Raw genomic sequence first — 19,721 nt, forward strand, 5'->3', positions numbered from 1 at the left:
TTTGGGGACCAAGGGGACAGCATGTACACTCTGTAAATTTTCTTCCATTGTTGGGTTGGTTTAGCCTGTTAGGAATTGCTGGGGGAAATTAACGGGTGCTTTACAGCCACCACAGGAAAAGACCCAGAGCCTTTCATTTCGTGTTTATGTGGTGACAAGTCCGTGTTCCTGCTCCATCTGCTTAGTTCCATCTGCAGTTTCAGGACAGGGAGTGAACAGCTAAAACGATATTCTTCTTGGATTTGTAATCTTAGGATAAAACAAAATCCCAGAAATGAATCAGTAAGCTCGTGTTTATCCAAAATGCAAACATCCAGGGAGTTCCTATTAGCAGAACAGATTTCTAAAAGAGCTGGCCGGCGATGAACAACTTTTGTCATTGTCACCCAAGGCTTGGCATAATCCCGAGGTGCTGTCTGGATTATCAGAGAGAGAGATTGATTTTTTTTTCAGTGTTAGGGTTTGACTGATTTCATTTGATTTTCTAATTTGCTAAAGACAGATAGAGCCTTACCCAGAATATTTGATTAGCAGGGGAACTGAATTTCTGGCTGTTTTCTGTGAGTGGGGGTTCGCTGGGCAAAAGGAGAGAAATTCTCTCCCTGTTCTTTTATTCCTGCAGATGCAACAGGACTGGAGAGATGGAAAGTCCTTTCTTTACAGCTGTTTGTTGTGAACAGAGAAAGTCACTGCCTGCCACTGCTGCCCGGAGGCTAGAGTTTAGCCACCAAACCAAATGACACCCACCAAAGGGTTAATTTCGGAACCCAACTGCTTCTCTGGGTCTAAAAGCTGGGGGTGGGAGTGGAGGCTCAAAGGGAGGCCCTGGCCCCACCTGCCTGAAGGGGTGGGCTGTCCACACCTGCTCCTAACCCATACACAGCCCTCTCCGCTGCTCCTTGTTATTTCCTTCCTCACCTCTGGACTCTTCGGCACCTTGAAACCTCGTCTCGGGAGAACTCGGCTTTGACAGAAACCTCTCTGAAATTATTTTTCATCCTGTTCTGACTTGTACTTGAATAATTCTCCATCAACAGCACGTCTGATTGAGTTGGCATCACAAACCCTTTTGTATGCTATTTTTTTCCCTTCCTTCAAGAAATATTAAAGTCTGAATAAAATTGGAAATGCTGCCTGGTAATGATCTCATTATATATAAATACAGAAGTGCTCGCAGGGGAGATAATGACTCCAGGACTCAGGTATGCGGGTGAATACCTATTATCTCCAACGCTCCCGGCTCCCCCACGACACCCCCTTGCAGTTTAAGGTTCAGGTCTCAGAAAATGGAGGGCTGCTTCAGGCTGGATCCTGGGGTTTCCCCTCCCCCCTCATGACATATGTTGGGAGATGAAAGGGACCTGGGCTGTGTGTTTACTCTTCATTTGGGAGCCTCACATGTTCTGATTGATCAGAAAGACAAAAAGGCAGAAGGAAAGACATTTGGTGCTGGCTGCAAACCATCTCCATTCTCAATGTGAAGTTCCCCTGTTCTGGGAGGATAATTGTGATGGGTATAGACGCTACTAAAAGACTTTTAAAAATAACCGGACTGCCACCCAGTTTGAATTCTTATATAGCAAAAGAACAAACACAGATGGCAGCAGTAGGATTGGGGGGCCGGCGTGGGAAAGGCCCTCCTCATGGGGAGTTTACTAGTTATTAGCCCCAGCAATCCTCCCTGGCTGCCAAGGTGTAAGCAGATGGATCCCACACATCACAGAGGCACACGCACAGGGTTTGGGTCCCAATATGGGCTAAGCCCCACATGGAAAAAAATCTTTGTGATTAGCATCAAAGAAAGGAATCGAGTGGCGGAGAGGGTTGAGTATTTTGCTCTAAATGTCCCTGCTAAGTTCTAAAGGGGGGATTTATCTAAAGGGGGATCGCCATCTGCCATCCTAGATCAGGAAGAGGGGGTGGGAGGAGGATGAGTCCGGGGCTGTTTCCATTTGCCCAGCCTCGTGAATCTTACGATTCCCCTTGGATTTCCATATCAGGGACTATCAACATACAAAATAATATTATAAGCATCATTCTTTGGCAGAAGTATGGGCCGGATGGCAGAAATATTTTGCCCATAGCTAAAAGTCTTTCATGCAATATACATGCAATGTTGTTGAGCAATGACCATAAATTCTTACTGACTGAGAGAGAGTTGCAGCCATAAAATCTAAAGGAGGAAATGCGAGTCAGAATGGATGGGGGCAGGCATGGCCAGAGGGAAGCCCCTGGTATCAGGTGTGGGGACATTTCCATTGAGGGGAGAATGGGGACAGATGTCCTTGGCTCAATGGCACCCACTGCATCCTGTTGCTGTTTGACACAGGCTAAGTTTTCTCTTACTTTCTAAAGTACTGATGTTTGTGATGCCTGGCCCCAAGGGAAAGAAGCTTCTTTCTCTCCCGGTGCATAGATGCTCATCTAGACCATTTCTGTCACCGGGTGCTGTAACTTCCTTGTGTGACGGCATTTGCATGTGAATTCAGTTGTCCACAGGAACTGTGCTGGGATCCACCCTCTGGTGTTTTTCCCCACTGTTGGTGGACCTGAGATAAAATCCCTGGTTCAGTGATCGCATGACCTCCCCTGTCCAGTCATACCTCATGACGCCTTTGTGTTTAGGATGATCCTCATCATAACCTACTGTTCTCTGAGTGTTTAACCTGTGCCCGGCACTGTACTACACACCGCGTGTTATGGTTTAGATGTGGTGTCTCCCAAAAGCTCCAGTGTGAGACAATGCTAGACGGTTTGGAGGAGAAATCATCGGGCTATAGCTTTAACCTAATCAGTGAATTAATCCCTAATGGGATTAACTGAATGAATCAGACACAACTGAGTGGTAACTGGAGGCAAGTGGGGTGTGTGGCTGGAGGAAGTAGTTCATTGGGGGCTTGGCTATGGGGTATACATTTTATATCTGGTGAGTGGAGTCTCTCTCTGCTTTCTGACCACCATGTGAGCTCCTTCCCCACACCACACTCTTCCACCATGATATTTAGCCTCACCTCAAGCCCTGAGGAATGGAGCCTTCAGTCCATGGACTGAGACCTCTACAATTGTGTGAAAAAGCTGACTAAAACACCATGTCTGACCCTTAGAGCCCCACTAGGTTGACGATATGCCGAGGAGTGGGATAACAGGGTCAAATGGTGGTTCCATTCCAAGTTTAGGTGGATGCTATTTTACCATTTCACGTATGATGCCCAGTGGGTTGATGTCCCATGGAGAATCATTGGTTTGTGGTTGCAAATACGTGGAGGCAGGAGAGCAGGTGGTTTATGCAGAAGCCTCTGAATGAATCCATCATTTCCTCAACCCCCTTTGCATTATTTAGCTAGTTTTAATGGAGATCTCAGTATTCAGCTTCCGTCGTTTAGAACACCACATAAATCTGAGGCACAACCCCTGCCTACGCGCGGTCCCTATGGTCTAGATGGTAGATAGGAATAGAATGTGAACCACCTCCACGGGGAACACACTGGGCCTTGGCCTCTTAGTCACCTCGGCTAGCCTTTCTGGGCCTGAGATGCTTTTTTTCAAAGTTAGGAGATGGTACTACATCAGAGATCAGCCAACTTTTCTATAAAGGGCCAGAGAGTAAATATTTTAGAATCTGCAGGCCATATGCTCTCTGTCACAACTACTTAACTCTGCTGTCTGCACAGAGGCAGGCAAATAGTATACTGCAGATGGGCACGGCCGTGTTCAAATAAAACTTTACTCACAAACACGTTAGTACATAGGAAGGAGGTGGGCTGGATGTAGCCCGTCCAGCTGCTCCCTGACCCCAGTGATGTCCATAGGCTTTTCTGGCTAGAAAATGCCAGAGTGTCTCCACGTCTCACGCTGATCCCAGCCTTGGAGCGAGAAGACATTTCTTTGGCAGTAGAAGTGGTCCTGGGGAGGCACCAGGAGGGACCCTCAGCAATGTTCTGATTGAAATCGCAACAGGAAGAAGTCATTAAGGAGGTGGAGGAAAGGCCTAGTTCATCAGGGATGGGTGCTGCTGCTCTCCTTGGAGATCTGGCTATTAGCTCAGTGGGAAGATGAGGAGGATGAGTTGGGGCAGGCTGGAACACCGGTTCCTCAGTGGCAGAATGCTAACAGATTTTTTTTTCCCCAAAGTTTTTATGCAATTCCTTATGTAAATCTCAGAGTCCGAGCAGAGTCAACGATGAAATTTTTGCCTGTATCAATAAAGCCATTCTGATATAACCATCTATGTAATTATAGCAATTCAATAAATCTAAACATAGATTTGATTTTATCTATCTAATCTCCATTTGAAAACTCCATCTCTCTATATTTGAATAACGGTACTAAGACACTAGAATAAATGTACACTTGTAGGACTCTTCCTATTGAAAGCGATCTAAAAACCCTGTACAAACTGACTTAAAAGGTATCTGTGGGCACAGAACACAAAACAGACCAGGAGAGTGTTGACTTCAGCTGGGGGTGGGGTTTGACCCAGAATGTCAAGGTCCCAGGGCCTGGTCTCTGTTTCTCTTTTTTCAGCCTTCTTTTCCTCTGGATCAGCTTCATCTTCAGGCTGACTTCTCCCTGGGTGGGAGGATGCTGTTGGAACAACCAACTTCTTTTTGATCAAATGCAGAGAGGGAGCAGGAACATCTTTTTCTCCGAGGCCCTGGCATAGCTTCCTGGGTCTCCCTGGCTTCGACTGGGTTATGTGTCTGTCCCTGGGTCATCTGTGGCCTGTCAGTGAGCTGCGTTGGGCTGACCGCATGGTGAAGATGGAGGGGACCTTCCCCATGGAGGGACGGACTACATTAGTCAGTCAGAAGGGGATGGGTGTTGAGTGACATACGACAGATGTTCAGGACAGAGACAGGTTAGGATTTTCAAAATGCTTCTAGGGAATCCGACTCATTGGATTTTATGATTTTATGGGAATATGGTTGTCCATATTCAGATGAGAACACTAAGGCTCAAATCACATGACTCATTCAAATTCATAAAGTTGGTGAAAGAGGCTGTATTGACTTTTCTCTGTGACCGATATGATGTCTGACCACTCTACAATAGAACAGCCATCTCCTCTATTTAGAACTAAATGTCTATTAATGTCATATAAAATTGAATTTGCATTTTAATTGGACATATCATACTGACTCATACTGATTTTATAACAAAGTAAGAGCCCCTCTGATTTTTCATGATTTCTGATAAGACCTAATGTACCTAGAATGATTTTTTTTGAACTTATTTTTATAATATCTCATATTAAATTTCTCTCATTGCCCTGGCTAGGGAGGAACTTTGGAGTCCTGTGGAATCTGAATTATTAACTCTTTTCCAGATTTGCACCATATTCAATTTTAACAAGCATGACCTAGTTTGTCTCCTTAGTAATTGCTAAAAAGACTGAATGATAAGGTACTGATTGAATACCAGTTTTAATCGGGAATGAGGCCTCTAGTGCAACATCACAGGACTCCATCTTTGCTTGTTCAATGTTTTTTGGTAACTGATGTGGATGGAGGCTAAACTGATACATTAAAATGTGAATCACTTCACAGATGGAATACGCCCTCTCATTTGACCTCTTCTCTCACATTTCTAAATGAGCGACATTTTCACTGAGAACATCTCCTTCCAAAATGGAATTATTGGCCTGAAGTCAATGGTAACTAGGGTGTTGTGACACTCTCCTATCATTTGTTCTGGATTGAATCAGGAAAACTGTGGCCACTGAGTTAAGGTTAAATTCTTGCAGAGACAGTGAGAAGATGATCACAATGGTGATCACACGTGGCAATGTATGAAAATTTGCTAATAAATAAAGTACACCTCCCATATGGCCCAAGTCTCTTAGTTTTCTTTCTTTCTTTTTTTAATCAGAAAAGTGAAATTCTAGAACTCAAATGCAAATGGTACAGGGTTTGCCAGAAATATCCCCCCAGGATTTTTGATTTCCAGTCTAAAGATTCTCAGGCAATGGAGTAGGAGTTGGGTATGAGTCATCGGGTGGTTGGAATGGCAGACAATGTGCTCACATCATAGAACTTGATTTGGATTTGGTTTAAATAGCTTTAGGGGAGGATGAGAGATTTCTCTGCACATTAGGACCAATTATTATTATAGTTGAAACAAGATGGAGACACATCATTGTAGAACCTGTCTCTGAAAAGACTCCTTTTAGGATTGCTTCGGCCATGGGGCAGGGAGGTGTGTTTCACTCGTCCTTCCTTGGGAAGGAGCGAGGAGGAGGCTCGTGTCACTTTCACTCTAAGGACCGTTGCTGTTGGCAGGAGCCTTACAACCACTTTTTATTGGGGAGACAGAGGTGATCTTCTCTCCCCCAGGATGACCCGATCCCAGCCATTTTTAGGATTTTTTTCCATTTCTTGCAGGAGCACTGCTTAGGTATTTCATAGAAAAATTTTGCTTTCAAATTGGACTGAATAGGTTTCAAAGAAAATGAATGAAGTGATTAGCCATGCCGTCTGGAAAATAGATGCTATTTAAAAAAGTAGAAATATTTAGAGAGCAAACATCTTTCCTCTCTTCCCAACTGCACTCAGAAAACAGGAAAACAGCAGCTCATCCTCCTCTTGCTCAATGCTAGACCTTCCCCCAGGGTCTCCCCTCTGCCCCCCTTCTTCGTGACACTCCTTCCCTGCTACAAGAACAGGTTATCAAGGTGATAATAAGCGAGAAAATGTTCCAGCCTTGTTTTAAGCCTCAGCCACATCCACTGCCTAATCGAGGTTAAGTGCCTGTGTGAACCTGTGTTTTCCACCCTCTGGCCATGCAGCCCTAAGCCAGGCTGATCCACCTTCCTCGCCCCTTCACGCCAGATCTGCTGGTGCAGGATGATTGAGGTGGCCCGGGCCTTCCCAGCAGCTGCTGACTTGCACTTGGAAATTCAATCCTCTCAAGGTAATTCCTCCGCTTATAAAGGACTTCTAGCAATGAATTCTGAATTTGATGCTGCCCACTCCAAGCCAGATAATGGCAGGCTCACTGACATCCACAGGCACCGAGCCCGCCATGGTGAGGAGCATCGTGTAATGAGGCGCTGTTGTCAGTGGGGCCCTTTGTGACCTCATTAGGAGATTTCTAGAACACCATCCCCAAGATCCTCTTTCTTCTGTGGTCCTCTAGATCCCAAATGACTTCAGGCCTGTCTGGGCCACCCCTAGGCTGCAAGTGGCCTGCCCTTGAACATCACAGAGAGAGCAAAACAGTGCTCAGTCTTCTCTTGGGTGGCGTTGTTCTAGCCGCTCAAGAGGCACTTTGATACTGAGTTTGAAGACCAAACTGGTTTTGAAAAAATATATGCAGTTACCACTCGATACCTGTCACTGCTTACATGCTGGTGGAGATTGACACCATGTGCAAAAGCAAATGGGGTACCAGATTTGGAGAAATGGGGTACCAGACTTCCTCTGTGCAAGAAAAGTTGCCTAGAGATTCTGAAATAACCATTTGCCTGTAAAATTCTTTGGATCATTATTCTCAAGCAGTAAGAATCCCCTACCTCCGCCCTTTCCCTACCCTAAAAGCTACCCCGTCCCCATCCCCAAGTCCCCAGCGGCAGAGAATCCCCGCGGTGGTTGCAGATGCTGCTGTGACAGTCCTCTGCCTCCTCATGGGGACAGCTCTGTTGTGGGAGGATTTGAACGTCCTTGCTGTCTCCTAAAGCTTCAGCTCGGAGTTGCAGAATGTGTTTTGGCAAGTGCAAAATCCAATAGCCACTGAACCCTTGATAATCTTCTATACCCTGTAGAAGTATGTTTTTATTCATCCGTTTCTTCAGGAGGTTAGAAATAAAGCCGTTCCATTCTAGGCATAAATTAGCATTTATAACAATGCAGTGCAAAAAATGTAATTTAAATAGAACTGATTAGAATTTTGATAGGGCACCAAGGAACTTCTAAACAAATGCTGATCAGGTAATGAGTGGAACGAGTCATTTATTTTAGTGGTTCAGCTATCTGTTCAATGATTGGGACACAGTTTCCCAAATATATACGGTGACTGTTCATTAATTATGCACTTCTTGCTTGGTAATTGTCCAATTTAAGTACAAACTGTGAGCTTATAGGCAGAGCCACAGAAGACAGAAGAGGGAAAAAGAAACAATCTTGATAAGAGTATATTTTCTTTTCTTTTTTTTTTGTAATAACATCCACTAATTCAAGGACTCAGAGAGAGGGGAGCTATTGTTAGATTTTGGCCTTGGCTCTTTTCTTTGTGTGATTGATTAAGTTGCTCCCATTTTCCAGGGAGGGACATTCAAGCTCAGGAGTACAGAGCTTTGCAGATGATGCTTTGCCAGTTGGCGAGTTGGCGTGCAGACTGTCTTGGGGTAGGCCTTGCCTCGTGGTCAGGTGCAAGGTCTTGTAAGACAGGTCGCCTCTGGAATGCTAGCCATCGAATCATGGGTTTTTCTTCAGTGTGTCATCTTTTTTTTTAAATACTTTTTTTTAGTTGTAGATAAATGCAAAACTTTTATTTATTTTATGTGGTGCTGAAGATTGAACCCAGTGCCTCAGCATTCGAGGCAAGCATTCCACCACTGAGCCACAACCCCAGCCCCAGGTGTGTCATCTTGCAAAATGTTCTGAATCAACCCCAAAGGTAATTTGCAGGATTTTTTTCCTTTGATCTGTTGGAATTTTTTTCTTTTATTTCTTTTATTTGTCTTTTCATTTTTTAGATATACATGACAGTAGAGTATATTTTGACATGCTATGCATATATAGAGTATAACTTGTGGTTGTACATGATGTGGAGTTACACAGGTCATGTACTCATATATGAATTTTCTTTTCTTAATAAGACTAAAATGAAGGAGAAGTCCTGGGGAATGATTTTGGCAAATTATTGTATTGTGTGCACGTACAAATATATAACAACAAATCTCACCATTATGTACAACTCTAATGCACCGATAAAATTTGGAGAAAAAAAGAAGAGTAAAATGATTTTTCCCTTTTATTTGTGAGATAATCTGACTCATATCTGGGAGGTCCTTGGCATGGTCACTCCTTTACCATATGGCTAGATTCTGTATTCTGTTTTGCTTCTTAATTTTTTTTTTTTTTTGTATCAGGGATTGAGCCCAGGAGCACTAAACACATCACATCACATCACATCCCCAGTCCTTTTTATTTTATATTTTGAGTCAGGTCTCAATAAGTTTCTTAGGGCCTCACTAAGTTGTTGAGGCTGGCTATGGATTTGTGATCCTCCTGTCTCAGCCTCCTGAGCAACTGGGATTACAGGAGTGTGCCACCATGCCCGGTTCCTGATTATCTTTTTTTTTTTTTTTTTTTTAAGTAATTTTTTAGTTGTAAATGGACACAGTACGTTTATTTTATTTATTTATTTTTATGTGGTGCTGAGGATCGAATCCAGTGCCTCACATGTGCTAGGCAAGCGCTCTACCACTGAGCCACCACCCCAGACCCTCCTGATCATCTTTATTGGCAATTACCAATCAGCTTATCAACCTTTTTGACTTGATATAATCTTGATACTAGTATGTCATTTTCTTGAATGCAGATGAGAAATGAAGTCTTAGGAATGGGAATAATTTAAACACCCATCTCCTGGCTCAGGAAAAACATTGTTTTGAAGGAAGAATGATCAGTTTATCATAGTTGTAATATTCCCTCCCCCCCACATTCTTTCATGTGTAGGGATTTCAGGGGGGATGGGATTCCACAAGCAAAGGCTGCTTTGAATGAACATCTACTTTTGGAGGCTACTGAGCAGTCAAGGCTAATGTAACCCATGGCTAGAGGGGCTATGCTTGGCATAGTGATTTGTGTGAGTGGCGCTCATCTTTATTTATGCTGCTACCTGCAAAGGGAACACCGTCTGTCCTTTGATCCTTTAGGGAATGGCCAAGTACAAAGCTAGCATCTAAAGCAGAGCTCAGTGGAGGCATATACATAGCTCATCATTACTGAATTGATAAAGCGGGGGTCTAGGCAAGCCCCAGATGCAGGTGGTGGAGTAAACAGCATGTACAGAGAATTCCTCATGTGTTGGGAAACAATAGTACCTCTCTCTATGTTGCTTATGCTTTGTCCCACTGGGGAAGAAAAGGCAAAGTTTGTCATTGCCCGAAGAATCTGTCCTCATGTTTGCAAAATCTGATCATCAGTTGATATCTATTTCTTAAAACAGGTCATTTTACAGTTGAGGAAACTAAGGCAAAGGGAGAGAAAGATAATTACCATACCCATAAAAGAACTCTGAGGGCCAGGAAAAGACAGAGTCATTGTCCACTTCAAAGCAATTGCCTTTGCTTATGTGTGTCTCCATGCCTGCCTCTCTTATTCTTTTTTTTTTTTCGTTTTTTTTTTTTTGGCAGTGCATTCCAGGGCCTTGCATATGCTAGGTGAACCTTCTACCACCAAGCCCCAACCCCAGCCCTCCCAAATCTCTTTTAAAACAGAGTGAAAAGGACCTGGATGTACTAGAGATTGCTGACATTGTTTTCTACAGTGATGATTTGGCTCTAATGAAATATGCTATTTAGAAATATGCAAAGAGGATTCACTACCTTGAAACAAACAAATGGCAAATGGATAAAACATTGTGTTTGGGGTAATTTATTTTCTCTGGCTCTGTTAACTCTTGAGCAATTAGCTAGATTATTTCCCTAATGTGAACAATGACTATATTCATACTAAAACAATTAATTGGACGATTGTTCTAGGATGAGCATTTGCTCTATTATTCTTTGCTTCTCTCCTGGTGTCTCCTCCCTTTCCACACATGCCCGTCTCTCTCTCTCTCTCTCTCTCTCTGAGAGCAATTTCAACAGCATAATGTCTATGCGAAGATTGTAAGCTCTCAAAAATCATTGCAAGGAACTATGGCTGCACATTTATTCTCAGCAGATCTCCACATATCTTTGGATTTTTATGTTGTGCTTACTTTACAATCACTGAGTTCCATGTTATAATGTCTCCATTATTTTGGTGGGCATATTAGAGCTGATTGTTTCTCTCAGCAGCCCTCAGCCGCCCCCTGTGAGACCTCCACAGCTTACCTTATCATAATATTGGAAAGCAATTTCTCTTCACTGCTGTGAACCAACGCCAGAAATCCAAAATGCTGCCACAGTCATTAAGTGATTTCCAATTAGTTAATTGGTTTCACAGGCTGCTTCTTTCTAAACTGCACCTTAAATGAGAAGCAGAACCATCCATTTTTGAAAGAGGAAAAATCCTGGGGCTTTTGGGTTTTAAAATACTTAAAGCACAGCACTTTGGAAGAAATGTCACTAAAAACACGAGTCCCGCAGAACAGAAAATGTTCTTATGATTGTCACAGAAAAGAATGGAATCTCTCTTCGGGCTTTCCCAGATTGTCTAGGTTTTATTTTACTCACTTTACCTTGGGATCAAAGGAGGTTAGGCAGATAATCACAGAGAGGCACAGAACAGGGACAGTTTCTAGATTAACATGGATTCTTTCCTGTGGAAGTTTCCTGAGCCTCTGTGATGAGCGCTGCAGGGCTATGTAAGTGTGGCAGCTGGGGGATGTTATTTTAAACCTCACTGAGAAGTAGGGTGAAGTCCTTCTGGAGGATGAATGGTTCTTTAAGAAGCTGCTTTGGGGAAAGGGGTATAGCTCAGTGGTCCCAACCTTGTCTCACATGTGGAAGGCCCTGGGTTCCATTCCCAGTTACTATTATAAAAACAAGGGCTGCTTTTTTTTTGGGGGGGGGAAAGGAAATGGGATGTGATTATGTCTATGGGCTGGCGGAAGGAATGGGCTGAAGGAGAGGTGAGATGTTGGTTTGTCTGCTTGGCACAGGTGTTAACAGTGGGGGGACCATCAAAGTGCATCTTGAGCTATATTTGAGTTATACAACAGGCTAAGTTAAATAGGATAAACACCAACAGGTTTACTCAGAAATTGAATTACTCAGAGATGACTCATCCATTTTTCTTCTTTAAATTTTTCTTTTAGTTGTTGATAGATCTTTGATTTTATTTATTTATATGTGGTGTTGAGAATCAAACACAGTGCCTCACACATGCCAGGCAAGTGTGCAGCCCCAGCCCCTCTTATTTTTTCTTGATAGAGGAAAATATGTTTATTGAATGTATGCAAAAATGAATGCAAATTTTCCTCTGTATTAGACAAAGATGCATCCACCAGGTGAGAAGCAGCAGAGAGCAGTGGTTTGAATTTTTGTCTGGAGACAAACCACCTGCATGGCTATCCTGACAGTCACTTTGCAGTTGAGCTGTCTTGGGCAAGTTACTTGACCTCTTTGTGCTTTAGTTTTGGGGGGATGGGGAAGAAGAATAATACCCCCTCACCAGATTGTCTGTGGTGAGGGTGGATAAAACTTGTAAATCCCTTAGAACCAGATCTGGCACATGGCCTGTTAAATAAACCAAATGTGTAATACTATATGGCATGAATGCAAAGATTCACCTTTTGTTCTGCCCTTTGGATAAAACTCCTTGTCTAATGGCTAGTTACTCACCTGTGAGAATCAATGCTCAAGGGAGGGCCCAGGTGAGACCCGCTGGCTCTGCCAGTCAGTGAGCCCGTCTGTCTGTCCACTGTGTTCCCTGACAGCGGCTCTTCAAGACCATTTCTTTGCCCCAGACTCACCCAGGGTCTGATTTATTTTTTAAGAGATAAGATTTTGTATGAAGTAGATTATTATTTTTTTAAAAAATAGATTGAAGTGGAAGGGTTGAGGAGGCAGTGATTGGAATTTGGGGTTGGAAAGAGGTGAAGAACTTTCCCTGTTTTGAAGGAAGTGAGAGAGGAGTGAGGAACCAGGGAGGCCCCGAGAGAGCCCAGCACAGCACCCCTCAACTCTGGTGCCTCTTTATCTGCTTCAGAAGTGGTCGGTCTAACAGCAGCCTGGAGCCCTTTAGTAATGACTTTATGGATTAAAATTTAAAACCAAATTAGATGTGTTTACAAAACAGCACCCCCACCAACGGAATGGCAAGCGGCCAGGGTTGTCAGCACCCTTGGAGTGGCAGCTCTGTACCCAGCGACCCGGGGGATGGTCCTGGCCATGGGTACCACTACAGCCCCTCTCTTCCTATGTCACTTCCCCTGCCCAAGGACAGCACTTCCAGGTGACATGCTGGTTGGCATGAGTAATGCATTTATTTATAGGCACATATTTGCTGGTCTTGGTAGTAACAGAAATTTGTCTGCTTTGTGCGTGTGTGTGTGTTTAAAAAAATTTATTTTTAGATTTCCTTATGCAGCACATCCCTTCCAGTTGAAACCATGGTTTGGGAAATACTAAGTATGAAATCTCATCATTCTATACAATCTTTGATATTGTGTGCTCTGGAAGCGAACTGTTTTCAGGGATGATGGGTTCCTTCTCCCCCTCACCCTGAAGCTCCTCCATTGCTTCCCACCTCGTTATTTCAGAGAGGGAGAATCTTTTATTCCAGTTGTATGGAATACAAAGTGGTATTTTCTCCTGATGTATGTTTTTTTTAAGAAGAGGAATGGCTCTTTCAAGTTGTTAATCAGTTTGAAGAAAAGAAGACATCAAAGAGTGCTACTTGGTCCTTTCTAAAGAGAGCGATGCATGTGTGTGTGTGTGTGTGTGTGTGTGTGTGTGTGTGTGTGTGTAATATATACTATATATATATACACACACACATTATTATACACACATATGTGTATACATATGCATATATATACATGTGTACCATATATGTGTGTGTATATATACACATACATACATATATACCACATATACGTATATATATTATTGTGTGTATATATATGTATATATATGTATATGTATATTTTTTTTGCTATGAAGTACATTGATAGATTTGTTTCTGTGGCCCGTAGATGGCTTAGGACTCCGTAAATATTAAATTGACCAGCCAAACAACCTCTTCCTGTCCTCGAAGAACCTAAGATATACTGAAATAAGGTCAATACTATGCAGCTTTATCTTTTAAATATTTTATTGTCCTTTATTTATGGGAAACAAAAATCTCAAGAATTCCCATCAAGGGTCCTGACCTGCGGTGGTTTTTCATGGATGTAACTTCATTTACAAACCAATGAGAAGATTCCCTGGAGTTATTACCTGAGCGATACTAATGGCTTGTAAATGGCACCTTTAAAAAAAGAATCAACTACTAAAAGACCAAAAGAATGGTCAAATGAGTCATTTGAAGAACGCTGGCTTTCTGGTGGAGATGGTCCCAAATGGGTGTATAGGATGTCTCCTGAGCTGGGCAGAAAGAAGGGAACCGGTCCTCTGGGACAGGAGTTTGCCATTCGCTCATCATAGGATTTAAAGCCACAATTCAATTACATGAGATTGTCAGCTACAATTCTCCTTGTTAAGTGGCTTTTCTGTTTCAGAAGCAAGCAGGACCCTCTCTACCCCACCTCCCATTACGGTCAATGTGTGTCTAAAACCTCACTAACTGTATCAGGGAGCACACGGGATATTTCAGTCTCGGGATATGATTTATATTGAGACAGGAGCAGTCTTGGGGTCTTGGGGGACTGGAGATGCATTAAGCCCTGCACACTTAAGGGTGATCTTTGCCTTCCAGGAGGCCACATGCTGCTGCGTGGGCTCCTGCAGCCTGGGTGAGCTCTTGGCTTCTTCCTGACCTGCAGTAAACCCACTCTCCTTGCTGGAGATGCTTCAGAAATAAACAAAATGCACTTGTTTGAATCAATATTGGGCATAAATGCTGCTGGGTTTTATGTCACTCTCTGATAGAAGAAGCTATTCTCTGGTTCCACGGGGGTTGGGTGACAGGAAATTTAAGACTAAATGGGCTGGAAGTTTAATCCTGGAGGCACTTAGTCTCCTGACTGTTGCTTGGCTCTCAGAGCACCTCCGTCAACAGGAAGAGCTGGTGTCCTCCCCGAGCGCTGAGCCTTTCTCAGGAGCTGCCCCTTCCTGCCTGTTCCTTCCACCTAGAATGTCCTTTCTTCCACTGCCAGCTGCCCAGGTCCAACCCCTTCTTTAAGAACCAGCCACAGTGTCCCACAGGGGCTACAAGCCTCACTTCTACCCCAGGAGAACCATGGAATTGAGACCACTGGCTGGGTGCCGTGGCCCACGCCTGTAATCCCAGTGACCTGGGAGGCCGAGGCAGGAGGATGGTGAGTTCAAAGCCAGCCTCAGCAAATTAGCAAGGCCCTAAGCAACTCAGAGAGACCCGGTCTCTAAATAAAATACAAAAAGGGCTGGGGATGTGGCTCAGAGGTTTAGTGTCCTTGGGTTCAATTTATGGCACCCCCCCCCCCAAAAAAAAATTGAGACCACTGGAAAGGCTCCTGGGTCCAACACTCCACCCGTCCTTTGAGGGGGGGCCAAGCACTTGGAAGACACCCCAGGTGAGTTTGGAGTGAGGGGAAATGGAGACAGGGTAGGCTCTTCAAGACCAGGATGTGGTGTGGGGGACCTGGGAAAGAGTCGTGGCAGTTCCTGGGTGAGTCTGCATCAGGCCACACCAGCCCTGTCCTTCCCATCCTTCCCTCCCCCGCTCCCCAGTGTCTTTCCAACCCTTAGCTACTGATTGTGCCCTGTGGCTTGACCTTGAGATAAAGGAGTCCCACCACAGCTTTCAATCTTCTTCCCAAATGCTCTTTTTTTTTTTAAATTCTTCAAAATTTGTTCTACATGATAGCAGAATGCATTTCAAAGCATTGTACCCAAACGGAGGACAACTTTTCTGGTTGTGCACGATGCAGAGTCCCACCATATGTGCCGTCATACCTGTACCCAGTGTAATGATGTCCATCTCCTTCCACCATCTTTCCTGCCCCCTCCCATCCCTTCCCCTTTCTTCATTTTGCCCAAAGTTTCATAGCTAAACTGTGGAACCAACCTAGATGCCCTCCAACAGATGAATGGAAAAAGAAACTGTGGCGTATCTACACAATGGAATCTTACTCAGCATTAAAAGAGAATAAAATTATGGCATTTGCAGGTAAATGCATGGAACCGGAGAATATCATGCTAAGATAAGCAAGCCAATCCCAAAGAAACAAAGGCTGAATGTTCTCTCTGATAAGTGGATGCTGATCCATAATGGGGGAGGGGGACTGGGGAGAATGAAGGAACTTCCCAAATGCTCTTTGCCTCTGCTCTGGTCCTGGGGCTTTTATCTTAAAAAAGAAAAAAAGAAAAATCACATTGGTCCTCTTTGGTACCTTTCTTCATTAATTCTGCAATGCACCTCCTGCAAAAGAAGGTCATACAGTAGCTAGGTATGTTTTCCTGGAGGGCTAGTTGTTCACGTTGATCCTCGCTGTTCCTTAACTATAAAGTGTGGGTGACCACCAGGATTTTTGGAGAATTCCCTGATGTCACCAAGTGCACGCTTTTATCCTTCTTGTTTTTTCAACTAACTGGAACTCTCAACCTTTTGGGGGATCATGGATCTGTTTGAGAATCTGATGAAAGCTCTGGTTTTTTCTTCCAGAAAAAGATGCATAAACACATACAAACATTTTCATACCATTTCAGGAACTTTTAGGATCTTTAGGTTCCCAAAAAGAGCCCTTTGGGGGTGGCTGTGATCCCCAGGCTAACTGCCCCGCCCTCCCCCATAACCTATTTCTACAAAGCACCTAACAAGGGAGCCGCTGCTCAGGAGGGGCTGAACAAACACTATTTAATCTGCTGGTTCCCTAAATTGCAATCAGAAATACTCTGTGCCTAGAGGAAATCTAGCTGTAATTTTTCCTTATATTTGGTTTGGAGAAGCTGTCATGTCCAAGTGACAGAAATACCTCTGAGCAGAGAGCCCAGTCCTTGACTGACGTGCTTCCAGCTGGCCTGCCATACCTTGTTTGAACAAATTTGGCCTTTTCAAAAAAATCTTCCCTTTCTTGTTGGACTCTACCCCGCGGTCCTGTGTGTGCGGCTGCCCAGCCAGGTGACGAGTTCTGCTGACATCTCTGTCCTCGCTCTCTGTATGGAATTTACAGCAATTATCCTTTGGTTGGTCCCCGTGTCTGTATTTTGGCAGGCCGCCCTGCCTTCCGTGTGATAAGCGCTTTGCAGACAGGGCAGCCGAAGCTCTGCCAAAGCCTAATGTCATCCCTTGTCAGATGTCGTCTGGGTCCAGGGGTGACCAACACCCCCCCACCCCGCATCTGCTGGTTCACGCTCCCTTTGCACTGTGTAAAGCACATAACGATGTGCAAGACTGGCTGGGGTCCAGCTCGTTTGAACCAGAGTGGCCGATCCTGGAGACATCAGGCACCTCGGAGTGTGTTTTTATGGCCTGCGCTACCTGGATTGCTTTTTCTGGCTGTGTTCTACAAGTAAATCAACTGGCTAATCGCTGCATTTCTATTCCACTCTATGCTGCGTCGCCTGTGCCTCTGGAAACAAAAGTTTTCTCTCTACTTCAAAGTCACTTCTCAAGAACAATTATGCCCCCTGGGGGTGAATATCTTTGTCGATGTGTGCCAAAGTATGACTAAACAAATTGGCTTGAAAACACCTTTCCTCCATCTAATTCTCATTTGCTAGTTCTGAAGATCAATGAGGACAGGGACAAAATCCTCTGAATACACAGAAACAAAAAGCAAAACCCAAACCCCTCCTCTCCCCCACCAGAACCTCTCTCACGGACGGCGACTCGGTGATCCCGGTATTATTTGCTTATTCTATGTCTACATTTTTAACATCTGCATCGGTGAGTTTGGGGTTGGGCCCTGCTTCTCAAACTTTCATGTATACACTCGATCAAGCTGGAGATCTTTTTAAAAACAGATTCTGATTTGCTGGGTCTGGGGTGGGGGCCGGAGGGTCTGCATTTCTCACCAGGTCCCAGGTCTTGTTACTGCTGTGGTTCTTGGACCAGCCTTGGAGAAGTGTGACAGTAGCCGTCTGTAGGATACCTGCATATAACCACCAAGCCAACCCTGATACCAACCCAGTGATCCCTTTTAGCCATCTGCTTGTCTTGCTGTCTGTCATAACCTGTTTCTATTTTCTAACAGTAAATGTTTAGCTGAAGGGCTCTAGTCTTAATAGCAAATAGATTTCGATGCAATCAAGGCAGAATCCACCTAAGTACAAACTATTGCCCACAAAGGAACCTCTTTGCCTGCAAGTCCTCATTGGCTTCTCACTAGTTATTTAAAGTTCTAAGAAGAAAATTGTTCATCACTCAAAATTTAGAACAGCCTAGAAAAGTGCAGTGAATGTAAATTTTCTGAGTCTTGAGTACTTGAGACAGCAAGGAGAAGCCCATTTTTGGAGCTCAAGTTTAAGACAAGGAAAACTTTAATCATATCCATTCACTCCTGTTCAGTGTTCTTGTTTGTTTATTTGTTTTATAACTCTTCAAAAACCACCTGAACACTTCTGGAATGAATTGGGTATAGATTAAGAAATGACTTACGTAAACATTTATTCTTCTTGCCCTGGATTCTGCTATGTATGAAAGACTCGTGGCAGTGACTTTGCTTCTTCGTTAATAAAGCAAGCCATTAACCTCTGTGGGCTCCAGCTCCAAAGCCGGATAATGAAGGGCTGGACAGGGTGAGCCTGAGCTCTCAGATAGTCTGCCATTCTGCACAGGGAGAAGCAGAAGCAGTCAACATTCTGGCTGTTTGTGGCTGTTTATCAGCTCTTCCTCTCTCATGGCCAAGCCCAGAAGGCCCCCAGCTTTCTGTGTGGGTGTTTCATGAATGCAGTGTGGTAAGTGAGGAAAGGACTATTCCCTGTGTTTCTTGAAGCCCAGCCTGTGGACTTTCCCTTCTCCCCTGGATGGTTCCAGAGGGGAGGGAACAGGGAGGGCCTGGCAGGTGTGCACAGAGTGGAACGGATCCATCTTTAGTGCTCTTGAAACAAAAATGGGGGTGGGGATGGGATGGAAAGAGAGAAGGAGAGAAAGAAGGAGAGAGAGAAAGAGAGCAGTACAGCCAGTCCTCACTCCCGGGGTCCGGTGGGCAGGAAATGAAGCAGAGCTGCTAGGAGCCTGTGATGGATGGCCGGAGGGGCCTTTCCTGTCCTTGTGCGGCATTCATTCACATTGGATGGGCTTTGGAAGTCCCCATCTGGAAACCACAGGGTCTGGGCTTAGATTCTAAATCAAGTATTTCTTTCTTCACTGCCTTTGGTGTCTGTGAAGTGCTTAAGTACCCAATGAAAAGAGGCTCCTAGTTTTTACTGAGGTCAGTAGAGCGTGAGCCCTGTTCCGGCTTCTAGGCAAATGGCCTTGCACTTCAGAACGACAGGAAGTACAGCTATACACAGCTCCCTCCCTCTTCTCACAGGTGACTAAAAGCGAGGTGCTCCTCTCCTGTTGTTTTGAAGGCTGCTGTCTAGTTGAGTTGCTTCTGTAGCAGGAACAGTCAGTGTCATTAGTCCCCCCGCACGGTGTGGGCTGCGGATCGCGGAACTGACTTGATGGATCACGTTGCCACGTCAGGACGGAGCTCCGGAGGCAGGTGGGTGAGTGGGTTGGAGAAACACTTTGGAGACTTAATGCATTTGTGCAGTTATCAAGCAGAACGGCCCTTGGGAGATGGATGGCATTCGGCTCAGCTTGAATGTGAGGCCTGGGGTAGATGGGAAGGGCGGGGGAGGAACCAACAGGGAGGATGCCTGGCCTTAGCCACAGCACAGCTGCAGGTGCCAGATGACAGGGGGTAGTCCACTTTACAGTGGAGCGAGGTCCCGCTGGGGCAGGACACCAGGATGGAAAGGGCTTGGAAATCACGCCTTT

Source organism: Spermophilus citellus (genome assembly GCF_964194105.1).
Source record: "Spermophilus citellus genome assembly, chromosome: 8".
Lineage (NCBI taxonomy): Eukaryota > Metazoa > Chordata > Mammalia > Rodentia > Sciuridae > Spermophilus > Spermophilus citellus.